Source organism: Citrus clementina, unplaced genomic scaffold (genome assembly GCF_000493195.1).
Source record: "Citrus clementina cultivar Clemenules unplaced genomic scaffold, Citrus_clementina_v1.0 scaffold_7, whole genome shotgun sequence".
NCBI lineage: Eukaryota > Viridiplantae > Streptophyta > Magnoliopsida > Sapindales > Rutaceae > Citrus > Citrus x clementina.
The window spans coordinates 17,961,320-17,975,305 of record NW_006262075.1 but is presented as its reverse complement, the minus strand read 5'-3'; the positions used below and the strand labels follow the sequence as shown (position 1 = coordinate 17,975,305).

The 13,986-nt window shown below is 33.8% G+C and overlaps 1 pseudogene; it reads left to right on the top strand.

The window, feature by feature from the left end:
- The first annotated feature begins 2,009 nt into the window (after window positions 1-2,009).
- LOC112096997 lies at window positions 2,010-13,986 on the top strand (annotated as a pseudogene).

Genomic DNA, 13,986 nt, shown 5'->3' with positions numbered 1-13,986 from the left:
TAGTCAAATTTATTTTTGATTTTCTTTATTATCTGGAGTTCATTCTTATTGCGAGTAATTATATAATTATGCAAGAAACTTCGCTTGTTTGTTAAACATTTGGAATATGAAGTTTTATTAATTTCAGGTTTTTTTTAAGTTTTGCTTTTTTGTTTTTTTGTAAATTATGTTTGATTTTTAAGAAATTTGCATCCGAATAGAAAAAAAATAACTTTTGTGACTTTTATTTAAATGAAAAAAGGCATGAATAAAAAATAAATATTATATTCTTAAAATATCTCTAAAAATATACTTATTTGCTGAATTTTAAGATTTTTTCTAATTTATAAGGAAATAAATGTCAAATAACCATGTTTAATATGTTTTTTATAAGGAAATAAATGTCAAAATGCCACTTATATTCAGATATAAAAAAATAAAAAAACAAATACGTCATTTTTTTTCTCTTTTTTAAACCAATACAAATCAACGTGATTAATGTCGAATGTATGGAATTCCATGAGTATCCAAATGAAGAATGCTTGATAAACTAGTTGGAAGATCACTAGGATTGAAAAATCGTTGACAAGTCTAATGGGTACAAGCCCAATTGGCCATAAAGTCGGCAGCAAATGTAGCTTCTCGAAGAACATGCCCGATACTAATGGATGACCTAGAAGCCAATGCTCGAACACACCCAATGATGTAAGTAAAATCTCATCGCACAAAACTACTTGAAATGGCCCAAGAAACTACAATGGCTGAATCAGATTCTACCTCAAGATCAGAAAAGCCAAACTAAGCAGCAAGATCTAAACCTTCTAACAAAGCCATTAATTCAGCAAAAAGAATAGATTGGTGCCCCAAAAAGGAACCAAAAGCAGCTAATGTCACACCTTGATGATCTCGTAAAACACCACCAGTAGCAGCCATGCCTAGGTTTCCCTTAGAACAACCATCCACACTCAACTTCACCACCCCCGGTGGCGGTTTCATCCAAGAGACCAATTGAGGTGGTCTACAGGGAGGCATGATAATCCTCAATCCCTCCCCAATATGAGTGTCCAAAATGCCTCTCAATTGAGATGTCTTAAAACCAAATACATCACTGACTAGTCTAATATCCAGAAGCACTCTAAAAATAATAGTGTTCACATTAAAGGCAACTGAATCTTACCTGAGAGTGTTTCGAGCCTTTCAAACATGCCATAGAATGAAACATGGAAGAATGACTCGAATATGTTTAGAAGAACAGCAACACCGTTGCCAGTGACTAAGCAAAGCATGGGGAGACAAAAAAGGGAGATACGGACGACCAATCATTGAGTAAAATCGCCGCCAAACCTGTTGAACCTCTGGGCAATTCAAAAATAAGTGTCTGACAATCCCAACATCTCGATTACAAAGATACCGAGAAACCATATGAAAACCCCTAGAGCACTAAGCATCATCCGTGGCCAAGAAACCATTCAATAAACGCCACAAGAAAAAAGAAACCTGCGAAGGAATATGTCGTTGCCAAATTAAAGAAAAAACCTCATTCTGGCTACGGGACCCATGTACAAATTCCCAACTACTCCTTAGACAAAAATTCTCATCCCTAGATATGGCACAACAGAGTATATCTGGCCCAGTACCAGAAATAGGTACTAACACAATTTGTTCAACAACTGATGATGACAGTACTAATAAAAGCTTCTTCTTATCCCAATCCACACCACACCAAAAAGAAGATATAGGGGCCATAGAAGCTGCTGGAGGATTAAAATGAAAGAGAGGTGTAAATTCAAGCCAGTAATCATACCAGAAACTACTATCACCTGATCTAACCAACCAACGAATATGAACCTCAGCAAATATGCCATTTAAATATTTGCATTCCGACTTATTCAAATTTTTTTAAAAAATAAATTCATTTAAATTTTTTTAAAAAAAAACCTACCTTATAATAAATATGATAGATTAGGCACCACACACAGTAGGCCACTCAACACTCACTTTGGTGAAAATTTTCTCAAAGCCAGCAAGAGATGGTAGTGGTTCTCAAAAACATTTTCCGACCAACTGCTCCCAAATTGGTCACCAATAATGTCCAAATCATAAAAAAAAAAAAAGTATCAAAAGTGTCGCTTCTAATGTTCAAATCATTTCCACCGAAAGAGTCAAATCTTCATTTCCAACGGAAAAACATCTTAGAACCTATAAACTTTCATTGATTGATCAAATTTATTCTGATGTTTACATCTCCCTAGTTTTCTTGGCCAATTGTAACCACCAAGATTTTAGGGAAAAAAAAATCCGATTTGTTGAAGCAATCTCTCCCAAAATCATTAACCCACTATTATCGTTTTGTTGGAAAATTGATTGATAGCTTTTCAGTCGATTGTAATGACCAAAGGGCTGCATTTATTGAAACTAATGTTGACTGTGTGTTAAAAAGTCAGCTTGTTGGGCACCGAATTCGGTGCCTACCGAAGATGAATTTTCAAGGACATAATTTAGACAATTTCATCAATTGGCCAGGTTTTTTCAACGCCTCAATTTGGCTGGCTGGTGTAAAATGATCTCTATAAATATAGAAGCATTTTGCACTTGTTAGCGTCCCATATTTTTTAAAGCAATTGTAAGTGAAGTAATTTCAGAGATTTGAGAAAGTTTTTACTTGAGTATTTTATTGAAAATACAATTGGCTGTTTTTTCGTTTTGGGTTTTTGGATTTTAAGAGTTTTTCTCGCTTTTATAAATTCTCATTTATTAGTGAAATTATCTTCCAATTTTTGTCTATAGACATAGACTTTATGCATAACCATGTAAATTATTGTGTCCTATTTTCTTTACATTTATTTATCACTACAATTATATTTATCCACAAGTCGCGACTACCATACTCAACCTATGCTTCTGTAACAATTGATATGAGAGCATATGGTCTATACTTTGGTTAAACGACATTGTTTACATATACAATATTGTTCACGTATATGGTATTGTTCACGAATACAGTGGAGCCAACAGTCTGTACTTGAAGTATCAAGAGCCTACAATGTAGTTATGTGGTTAAATGGGTGTCTGAGAAATTTCAAGTGGGACCGTCGAGACCCTCCATTCTCCTGAGAACTTTCCTGGTACATTATCTATATAAATAGACACGTAGATATTATTCATTCGGGTTAGGTAATTAAAAAAAAAGGGATGGCAGAGGCATCATCTTCATATTTCTCAACAAAGACTATTGTGACGAATGCAAAATTTGAAGTGGAAAAATTAGATGGTACTAATAATTTTGGCATGTGGCAATGTGAGGTGTTAGATGTCTTATATCAGCAAGAGTTGGACCTCATTCTTGAAGAAAAACCTGACAAGATAAATGACAAGAAGTGGATAAAGATCAATAGATAGGCAACTGGCACTTCTCGCCTATGTCTGGCTAAAGATTAGAAATACTCTATTATGTGGCAAATATCAGCAAAGAAATTATGGCATATGCTGGAAGAAAGGTACATGAAGAAAAGCCTTGAAAATAGGCTTTAAATGAAGAAAAAAACTCTATCGATTCACGTATGCACCTGACATGTTGATAAATGACCATGTAAACTCATTTAATAGGATATTAATGGATTTGCTAAATCTGGATGAGAAATTTAAAGATAAAGAAAAGTCATTGTTGCTATTAAATTCCTTTCCTAATGAATATGATCATCTCACCACCACTTTGCTTCATGGGAAGAACAATGTCACAATCAATGTTGTATGCAGTGCGTTGCATAACTATGAGACAAAAAAAAAGACAGAAAAGATCACAATGATACAGCTATAAAGGCATTGACAACAAGAGGTCGTTCACAAAGTCGCAAACCTTCTAAAAGAAAGTTTTTGCATGTTCAAGCAAATTAGTTCAACATTAGCGACATGACAATTGGTATTTGTATATGGCACGGATTGGCAAATGATTCAACAATTTCTATCATCATGAAATTGTGAACTAAGATCAATCTGGGATAAATAAAAATATTTGCAATAACGTCGTTTTACATTGCATCTTTTTGTTTCCATCGCATAATTCATTAAAGGATCAGCATATAAAGCCACAATTAACATCTAAAGTAGTGATCAAAAGGTTGTTTTCTGATGGCAAGAACATAGCAGTTCTAAAAGAGAAGATGAAAAAAGAAATAATGACAGGCTATTTTGATAATGAGTTACAAGCGTCACATTTCATGGTTGTTTTATCACTCATTTAGGGTGCTTTCATTACTATTGCTCGAGAAAGAAAAACAGCAATTAATAGCAAGGCTCATAGCTAAGGGTTACACCCAAACCTATGGGATAGATTACACTGATACGTTTACACCGGTAGCAAAAATTAATATTATTCGTATCTTATTATCATTAGCAGCCAACTTAGATTGGCCAGTACAACAGTTCGATGTAAAGAATGCTTTCCTCCATGGAGACCTATCTGAAGAAATTTATATGGATCTGCCACCAGGATGCAGTGGACCAGAGCGACTCAATCAAAAACTATGCCAATTGAAGAAATCATTGTACGGATTGAAGCAATCCCCAAGAGCATGGTTCATGAAATTCACAAAGGCCATGGTTCTTTTTGGGTATAACCAAAGCAATTCAGATCATATCTTGTTCATTAAAAAACGACAAAGTAAAATCACTGCCCTTATTGTCTATGTGGATGATATGGTAGTTACACACAACGACGAGGAAGAAAGAAAGGCTCTTCAGAAGTATTTGTCAAGAGAGTTTGAGATGAAGGATTTAGGAGCCTTAAAATACTTTCTTGGAATTGAGGTTTCTCGATCTAAGGAAGGAATCTTCCTGTCTCAAAGGAAATATGCCTTAGATCTGTTGTACGAAACGGGAATGACAGTTTGTCAGCCTATTAACACCCCAATAGAAGAAAGACTGAAGTTTTGTATTACCTCATACCAAGTTCCAGTTGACAAAGGAAGATATCAAAGGTTAATTGGAAGATTGATGTACTTGTCCCACACAAGGCCAGATCTTGCTTATGCATTGAGTGTGGTAAGTCAGTTTATGCATAATCCCAGAGAACAACATATGAAAGCAGTAATGCGGATTCTGAGGTACCTAAAGTCAAATCCAGGAAAAGGAATCATATTTTCCAAAAATGAAGATTATAGCAATATAGAACTTTATACTAATGCAGATTGGGTCGGGTCAGCTAGTGATAGACGCTCTACCTCAGGATATTTTACCTTCGTAGGCGACAACTTTGTCACGTGGAGAAGCAAGAAACAACATGTCGTTGCCCGTTCGAGCACTAAAGCCGAATATCGAGGCATGGCCCTTGGGGTATGTGAAGGGCTATGGATAGGCTTTATCTTAAAAGATTTGGGCTATCCATCACAACAACCAATACAATTATACTGTGACAACAAAGCTGCCCGAGATATTGCTCATAACCCAGTTCAACACGATCGAACAAAATATGTCGAGGTAGATAGATTTTTCATCAAGGAGAAATTAGATGAAAAACTCTTAGAACTGCCGAAAATTTGATCAGAAGATCAACTTGCAGATATTTTAACGAAGGCCATTTCAAGCAGAGCATTTACAAAATTCCTAGACAAGCTAGGTATACAAGACATCTATGCACTAGCTTGACGGGGAGTGTTGAGAATGTCAAATAAAACGGCATTGAAGGAAGTTTTCAAAGGCATAATCCGCACTTGTCAAAGGCAAGATCCGCACTTGTCAAAGACACGATCCGCGCCGAACGGATCAACACATTTTCTTCCGTAATCACTTATGTAATCTTTGAAAAAAATGTAGCCTCTGCATCTATAAATAACGCTTAGTGTATAATGTTTTATTAAAAAAATGAAAACGAAGTTTCTTCAAATGCAACAATTAATCCCACCAAGCCCACAATCATTGAGATTAGAGGCTTTTGAAAGAGCGCTTTTGGCTGTTCAAGTAAATTATTTCAGTACCGGCGACGTGGCAATTGGTATTTGTATATGGCATGGATTGGCAGATGGTTCAGCAATCTCCAACTTCATGAAATTGTGGGCTGAGATCAATCGTGGAGTAAATGAAAATATTTGCAATAACGTCGTTTTAGATTGCAGCTCTTTTTTTCCTCCGCACAGTTCACTAAAGGATCAGCACATAAAGCCACAGTTAACATCTAAAGTTGTGTTCAAAAGCTTGTTTTTTGATGGCAAGAAGATAGTGGCTCTAAAAGAGAAGGTGAACAAAGAAATAATGGTGGGCAGTTTTGATCATGAGTTACAAGCATCGCGTTTCATGGTTGTTTCATCACTCATTTGGGGTGCTTTCATCGCTGTGCCTCGAGAAAGAAAGAGGGCAATTAATAACAAGTTGTATTCTCATGCAATGTATTATACTATGAATTTGCGGAGCAAGATGAATCCACCAATGATTCCACAGTGCATGGGTGACATTTTTCGGTTTGTAAGGGCAGAATGGTCACTAGCCGAGGATGATGACATAGAGGCAACAAGCTAAAGCTTAGTGAAAAACGTGATCAAAGCAAAGAGAAATGTAAGCAATGTGATGAATAATATTGAGTACTTAGGATTCATGAAGGATATGAATGAAGCATGGGAAGACTCAAGATCATGAACTTTAACTAGTGTGGTTGGATTGCGTTATTATGAAGCTGATTTTGGTGGGGGAAAGCCTGTTTGGCTTAGTATCGGGTCGATGTCGTTACCTAATTCTGCTCTTTTATCAGATACAAGTGATGGTGAAGGAGTAGAAGCATCGGTGATTTATACGAGGAAGACATGGACAAATTTGAAAAAAAAGGCTAGCATCATGGCTCATGCTTCCTCTAATCCAAGCATACTTATAGCAAAGTGGCAAAGTGACGATATTTATCTTGTTTTGAATTTAAAAGAGTGGTTAGTTAATTGTATTAATTTCTCTTTGTTTCTTTATGATTTTAATTATCTTATAATCTTCACTCAAATGCTACTGCATGTAACTAGCTAAATGGTTATATAAGCCACGAAGTGATGATGAATAAGGGATATCATTTATCTTCAATATGAATTTAGATCTAGTGCTAAATGTTTTATAAAATTAAGATTTAATTACATATTATTTCTTAGTCAATTTCTTATTCAATGATTACCACTCATTGAATCCAAATCCTTTGTATATAATCTCTAACAATTGTGTTGTTTCATGGTTAATTAAAGTTTACAATTTATTAAGTGATCATGAATACTGATATTTATGTACGAGAATTTTTCAGTATGGCGACAAAATCAACGTTGACAGCGGTTACCATCATGAAAAAATATGTTAAAATCATATGAATTTTCGATAGTTAAAAATAATTAAAAAAATACGTTAAGACCATATAATTTTATCACTGTTTTTGACACCATTCTAAAACACTCTGGATATATTTTTTCATTGATCAATAAGATCACCTACCTACTAATATCTATAAAAACAATCAAACCGTTATTTGCTTCCTCACACTTCTTATTGTACTCTTCTTACGCAAAAAGTCTGAATGCATTGGTTTTGAGCCATTTCCCTCTCCCCTGTGCCTTTAAAAAGATAATTTCTATTTATCCCCTGCCTTCTGTCTCATGAATCCCCACTTTCATTCACTTGTTAGAGAAATTTGCAAATGGGTATAGAAAAATATCAAGAGGGAGCATAAAATAAATCACATACCATACAACATAGAGATACAACAATTTAATGTGATTTATCTTGAATTGGGCTGCATACTGATAATTAATAAATTAATTTGAAATTCTCTTAAATAAATAACAAATAATATAATAAATTACAAAATGTTCTTTATTATTTTAATTGACTCCACTAAATATTTTCATTATCAAACAATTTTTAAAAAAGAAATTACGAAGAATTACATCTTGAAGACCTCAGGTCCAACTATATTATTTGGAAGTTAAAATTGAAGTTAAGAAGCATTACTCTTGCTAGCAATGGCACCATTCATGGAGGGAGTTTCTGTTCCAATGACTTTATTTGAAAGTTGAAATTGAAGCCAAGCATCTAAAATTTTGATTTTGAAATCTCTGAAGACTAGATAACAAGTTTCATAATCATTAATCTTTAATCATATTGTCCTTTTTAGAAGAGTCCAAAATTTTATTTCAAATTTCATCTCAAATAATATGGTATATAATGTGTTATTTATTAAGTGGTTGATTATTTTTTATAAAATCTAAGTGGCTAAATAGACCAATCACATTATCCCCAAACGAGCAACATAGATTAATTAAATAATATTATAAACTATTATTTACTTAAAGGCTTGGAAGGGGATAAGAAATCATGTTTCACCCTCTAAATACCAACCTTTCTCCCTATTATTATTCAAAATCCGGCGATGACGGATACAAACCGTATTCACAACCAACCTAACTATGTCCAATAGACTAATTAATCTTATCCTTAAGCTGACCCTGTGAAATTAGTTACTAATTTCTATTTAACTTGAATTGTTTTATATGATATTCTATCATACCTTTCGACGAAGCATCCCCGCCATATCTTTTACTAAAGTTTAAATTTAATGGAGAAAAAATGAGAAATGGATTCTTCAAATCAAATATTTATGACATTGAACTTTTAAATCCAATATAAAAACAAATTCGTAATCACCTATTCTCCTCACAAGGCAGAGAAAAAATTCATGAGCTCTTGACTTGCTCCATCTTTTCTCTAGAGTACATAAAATTCTAGCAAAGATTTACAAAATAGACATGGTAAGAACTATTGTCATTTGCTCTACCAAATTTCACTACAGATAAATGTGCCTTACTTGGAGCAAAAATTCCATTGATCTCAACAAAAATTTCCAATGTTGCGAGAAGCAATAAATTTATTTGAGAAATCATGCCATTACCGAATTAGCGATGTAGCAGATTTCACTTCCATGGAAAGTCTAGCAAATTTTTTTGTTGCCTGGTGCTCAAATGCTAATCGATTCTCTTCACTGTCGTCCAGGCCATTGGAAACGAATCAAACGATGGATGGTGGGTGAGATTGATTCTCTTCACTACAAAAGCTGCTCTAATGGAAACTTGAATTGTCAAACATTTTTAATAATAGCAGATATATATTTGACTTCTAAGTTGTGTGTTAAGTATTTAGGAGTATCTATAACAATCCATTGGTTTTGAGTGAGATGAATATATTTTTTGTGCTAGTATCAACATGTACTTGTTTTGAATAAAAGAGCTGTTAATTTGTTAATTATATTTCTTCTCTCTTGTTTCTTTTCTTGATTTTTCCGATTGATTCTTAGAATGTTAAATAAAAATAACATTTCTATTATATTAATATGGACGTAGGAATTCTTAAATAATTTCTTTGTGAAACATTAATTTTTTTAATTTAGTTTATTACTTATAAAGTTAGGCGTAAATAAAGTATAAATTGATTTTTTAGCCCTCTACCTAACTCAGAATTTGAATATAAGAAATTTCTCTCCTTGTATATAATTCCAATTTTAGCAAAAGTATCAAAAGTCAATTTTATGACTTTTTTGTTTAATTGAAAAATTATCCATCGTCCACCTGTTTTTTCTAACTTTTTCAAAAATACACAATTCTTTTTTTTTTTACTGGAATCCACCTGAAGTTACATTTCTTTTCACTTTTCCACTTCTGTTTGGAGACCGTGAAGAAAATTAATGGAATATTGTGTAAATAACTTTTTACCCTCAAATGCAAAAAATAAATTATCCACCGACCACCTGTTTTTTTCATATTTTTTCAAAAATATACAATTCTTTATTTATTTATTTATTTTTGCTGAACTTCACTTGAAGTTATATTGTTTTACACCTTTCCACCACTGTGTCATTGTGAAATGACAATTTTACCCTTATGATGTCAGCAAAGTTCTACCGGTGTTATAACGAGAGTAGACCGATGAAAAAAATGTTAATTTCAGGTGGAGTGCTACAAAAAAAAAATTGTGTATTTTTGAAAAATGGTGAAAAACAGGTGGACGATGGATAATTTCTCTTATTTTTAATTTCACATCTTATCATATATATAAACACTAATTAAATAACTTCATTTTCCAGGGTTGGGTTTGAAGGGAAATTGATCATGTGACCTCCTTGTTTTACTACAAGTGGCAAAACAACTCGACTTATCCCCTAAGAGATATGAGAGTTATTTTCATTGATTAAGATTCTTATGACATTAAAAAAAAATAACTAGTATATTTATGGACAAGTCTTAAATATTTGTTTTACTTTACTAGAATTTTAAGTGTTGTGAAAATTTTAGTAAACAAGATATATACATGAACAGCAAAAGTATCAAAAGTAAACAAAATTTACCTATGGATTTTCTTCACTTTCTTTATTAATTACCCATCTTTCCATATATGTTCTTATGTAACAAGTAACAAGAATTATTATAATTTGATATATCTTAATAGATCTTTGTAACGACTCTCCCTGAATTCCAGAGAGAATCCGAGGGGGGTTCTCGAGATGCAATTTACAACTAAAGCATGGCAGAAGCATTCAAACTAATAAACTTTAAAATATTTCTACAATATATAAAATTTTGTTCTTAAATAGTGGAAAAATGTAAAATTTGCCAAACTATTTATCATCCTTAATTTAGATTTTCTCCTCACTTAACATGAATCAATCTTGATCTATGGAAATTACAATAAACTTTAATGAGTACAAGAATTAGTAAAGAAAGCAATTTTTCATATACCAGAGTACATACACACTTATATGTCATACAAATGCACGATATGCAATGCTCTTTGAAAAACATCGTAAAAGAAGTTCTTCAAAACTTGGGGTCACTTTCAAAACATTTCCTTTCAAATCACTTACTTGAACTATCTTCATTCAATTACCACTTATTATAACTCTCACTTAACATTCATAGTTTCACATAATACTTATTTTGGGCTTTACACAAGCATCATTCACCCACTTATCTCTTAAAATAATATATAGAGTGCATACTAAGAGAGTGGTGAATTCAAACACCCAAGGAAAAAAGAAAATTTACCTACTTTCTTTGAAATCAGCGTGCTAAAACTCACTTTCGCATTTTAATAGAAAATGAAATGTATATGCCAATACACCTTCTCACACACATGCACGCACGCACTCATGCACAAATACGCACACATGCATGTACGCCCGTGCACACGCACACACACATACGTACGCACACTCAAACACCGACACATACACACACAAATAGGCATACGTGTGCAAAAACGCATGCAAGTGTGCACGCGCGCACACCGAGAGACACACAAACAAACACACACGTCTAAGTGCACATGCACTGTAACATATGTGAGAAAAAAAAGTGAGGCAGTTAAAAGGTAAATAAAAATAAAAGAAGAATCGGAAACAAGGGAACACATACACACGTGTGAGAGAGTGAGAAAAGCTGCAAACTGAGCTAAAACTAGACTCGACCTCGCGAACATGACCCAACCGAATCTCATAATTTCGACCACCCCACCAGCTAAGCTTAGTACCAATCTGAAGCTTGAAGACCGGTCGTCGTATCCCAGCCATCATCGTCGCCGATTAAAGACCATAACGCCGGCGTTTTAGCTCAATAAGCGGCGGTAAAACCCACCCCTTCTCACCATTGATTTCACTTGTTTGGGGTGACACCACCGGTTGGGTTTTGTTCCCACAACTCCCTTTTGATTTTTCCACTATCCACAGCCACCGAAAGCCGTCGATTTATCATGGATCAGGCGTTGAAGTTACACGACTGTCGAGCTAGATTCCAGCATTGTCGCCACACATGGGAGCTCATCGCTGATACCATTGACTCAGCTCAACTAGAAATATCTAACCCAAGCTTTCCAATCACCTTTGCTTGAATTTCGGTCACCGTTGCCAGCGAGGGTAATACGATAATTTCACAATTTGAGGGCAATTTGTAATTTCTGACCATGTAGAGATTTTAGTAATTTTTGAAATTAAGGATTGGTTGTAATTATGATTCCAAGGGTAATTCGATGATTTTCAATTCCAGATTATTCTAATGATGTATGGATTCGATGGTATTTTAATAATTTTATCGACACGAGAGTTGTATATTATGGACAAATGTTCATTTCGAGTTTATTGCATAAATTTAGTCCTAATTTTGATTTATGGAAATTAATTATGTCGTTTCATTGATTTAGGAGGATCTGCGAGCAAGAACCAATCTACGGACGTGGGCAATAACCGAGTCTAAACATCATCACTGTAAGTGGAATATACAAAACCTATATTCTTTATAATTTATTATGATTTTAAAATATGGTAAAGCAAGTTTATGAGATAAGTTTTAAAGGTTCTGATTTAATCATTTTTTAAAAAATGGATTTTACCTATGTATTGGTGTTTATTATTAAAGATGTGTATGACTAATAATTTTATTGCCGATTTTGAATATATGCACGATAATATTTTAAAGAAAAGGAATTAGATTTAAAGTATGTTAAATGAAAAGAAAATGAGATTTCAGATGTGATTATATGTTTATATATATGTGTATAAAAGGTTGTTTACCAAATCATTGGACAATACCCTTCTTTGGTTACAGTGACACAAATATGATGAGGCCTTTGGGACCCGTCCAAGTACACACAGAGGTTTTGGGCCGTGTGCTTAAGTGCTTTTGTCCTTTGGGGACTAGATTATGCATGCATAGATATGATGAGATATAAAATGGCACTTCCCTATCTATCCGTGTAGCTCTGGGCCATGACAGTACCTAGGTAGTACATTATTGCTCGTCCATTGAGGTCTGAATACAACGAAATTATTCCCCTAGGTACTTGCTTAGTGATGATTTCAAATTTGTGTATTATACATGATCTTGTGATATGCTTTTCCATAGTTATTACGTACGATATTATATATGTTCTTCAAGGTTAGTAATCTAATTTAGATGTTAAATGATTTATTAGTGGTTTCTCGCATACGATTTGATGAAACCGTGCTTGGAAATGATGTGATTATTTCTTTTAAAGTAAAAATGTATTTTAAAAAATTAATATCCACTCACTGAGCTCACTGAGTTTTATACTCATCCCGTTTTATTATATTCTCCCTCTCCCCCCAATAGGAAGTTGCAGGTATACCAAATCGGCCCAGCGAGTGTAGATATATTTTGAATCTCAGTCATGTGATGGTGTTAGAAGATATAGATGATTTTTGTTAGGATATCCTGATCATCTAATTTTTTTGGGATTGTATAATTTTATTGTATTATTCTTTTGGGATTAAGAATAAACTAATATATATTAAGATTAGTTATAATATAATCTTTTGACACCCTGGAGATATCTTATGTAAAAATTTAGTATTTTGGTTGAGAATGATAATCATTGGAGTTGGTTGTATATTGAATTCTTTTGGAAGTGCTCTTTTTCTATAGTTGCATATTAAGAGTGTTATATTTATAAAGAAGAATTTGCCGAATTTTCAGCAGAATTCTTACTAATTAGATTATTATCTATCTAGTTTTAATGAGATTAGATAGACTCGCCCTGAGGGTTCAGAGCAGGTCGTTTCAGGTAGTATCATAGCGTGATTTTAGATTTTGTAGACTTTACTATATTAGTAAGAATAAGTTTTATTGTTATTAAAGTAAGAATTGATATTTTGTAGGCACCATCGTGCTTTGTTGTAGCAGTAGATGGGGTCGTGGCTGTGGCCGTACTAGGCCAGTATCTGGGTTGACTTCTGGTAGTGTACCTGTAGAGGAAAGTGAACGTATAAATGGGGGAGTAGTTGAATCCTCCACGCATGAAAGAGCACAACAGGCACCAGGGAATGTTCCAAATATTGAACAATCATTTGATAGGCTGGCTCAAATCATGACTACAGTGGTGCAAAATCAGACTCAAGCACATACCGATAACGCAAACACTATTGAATGTGTGAGGAGTTTAGGGGCTAAAAGCTTTAATGGTTCTAGAGAACCACCTGACATTGAGTCATAG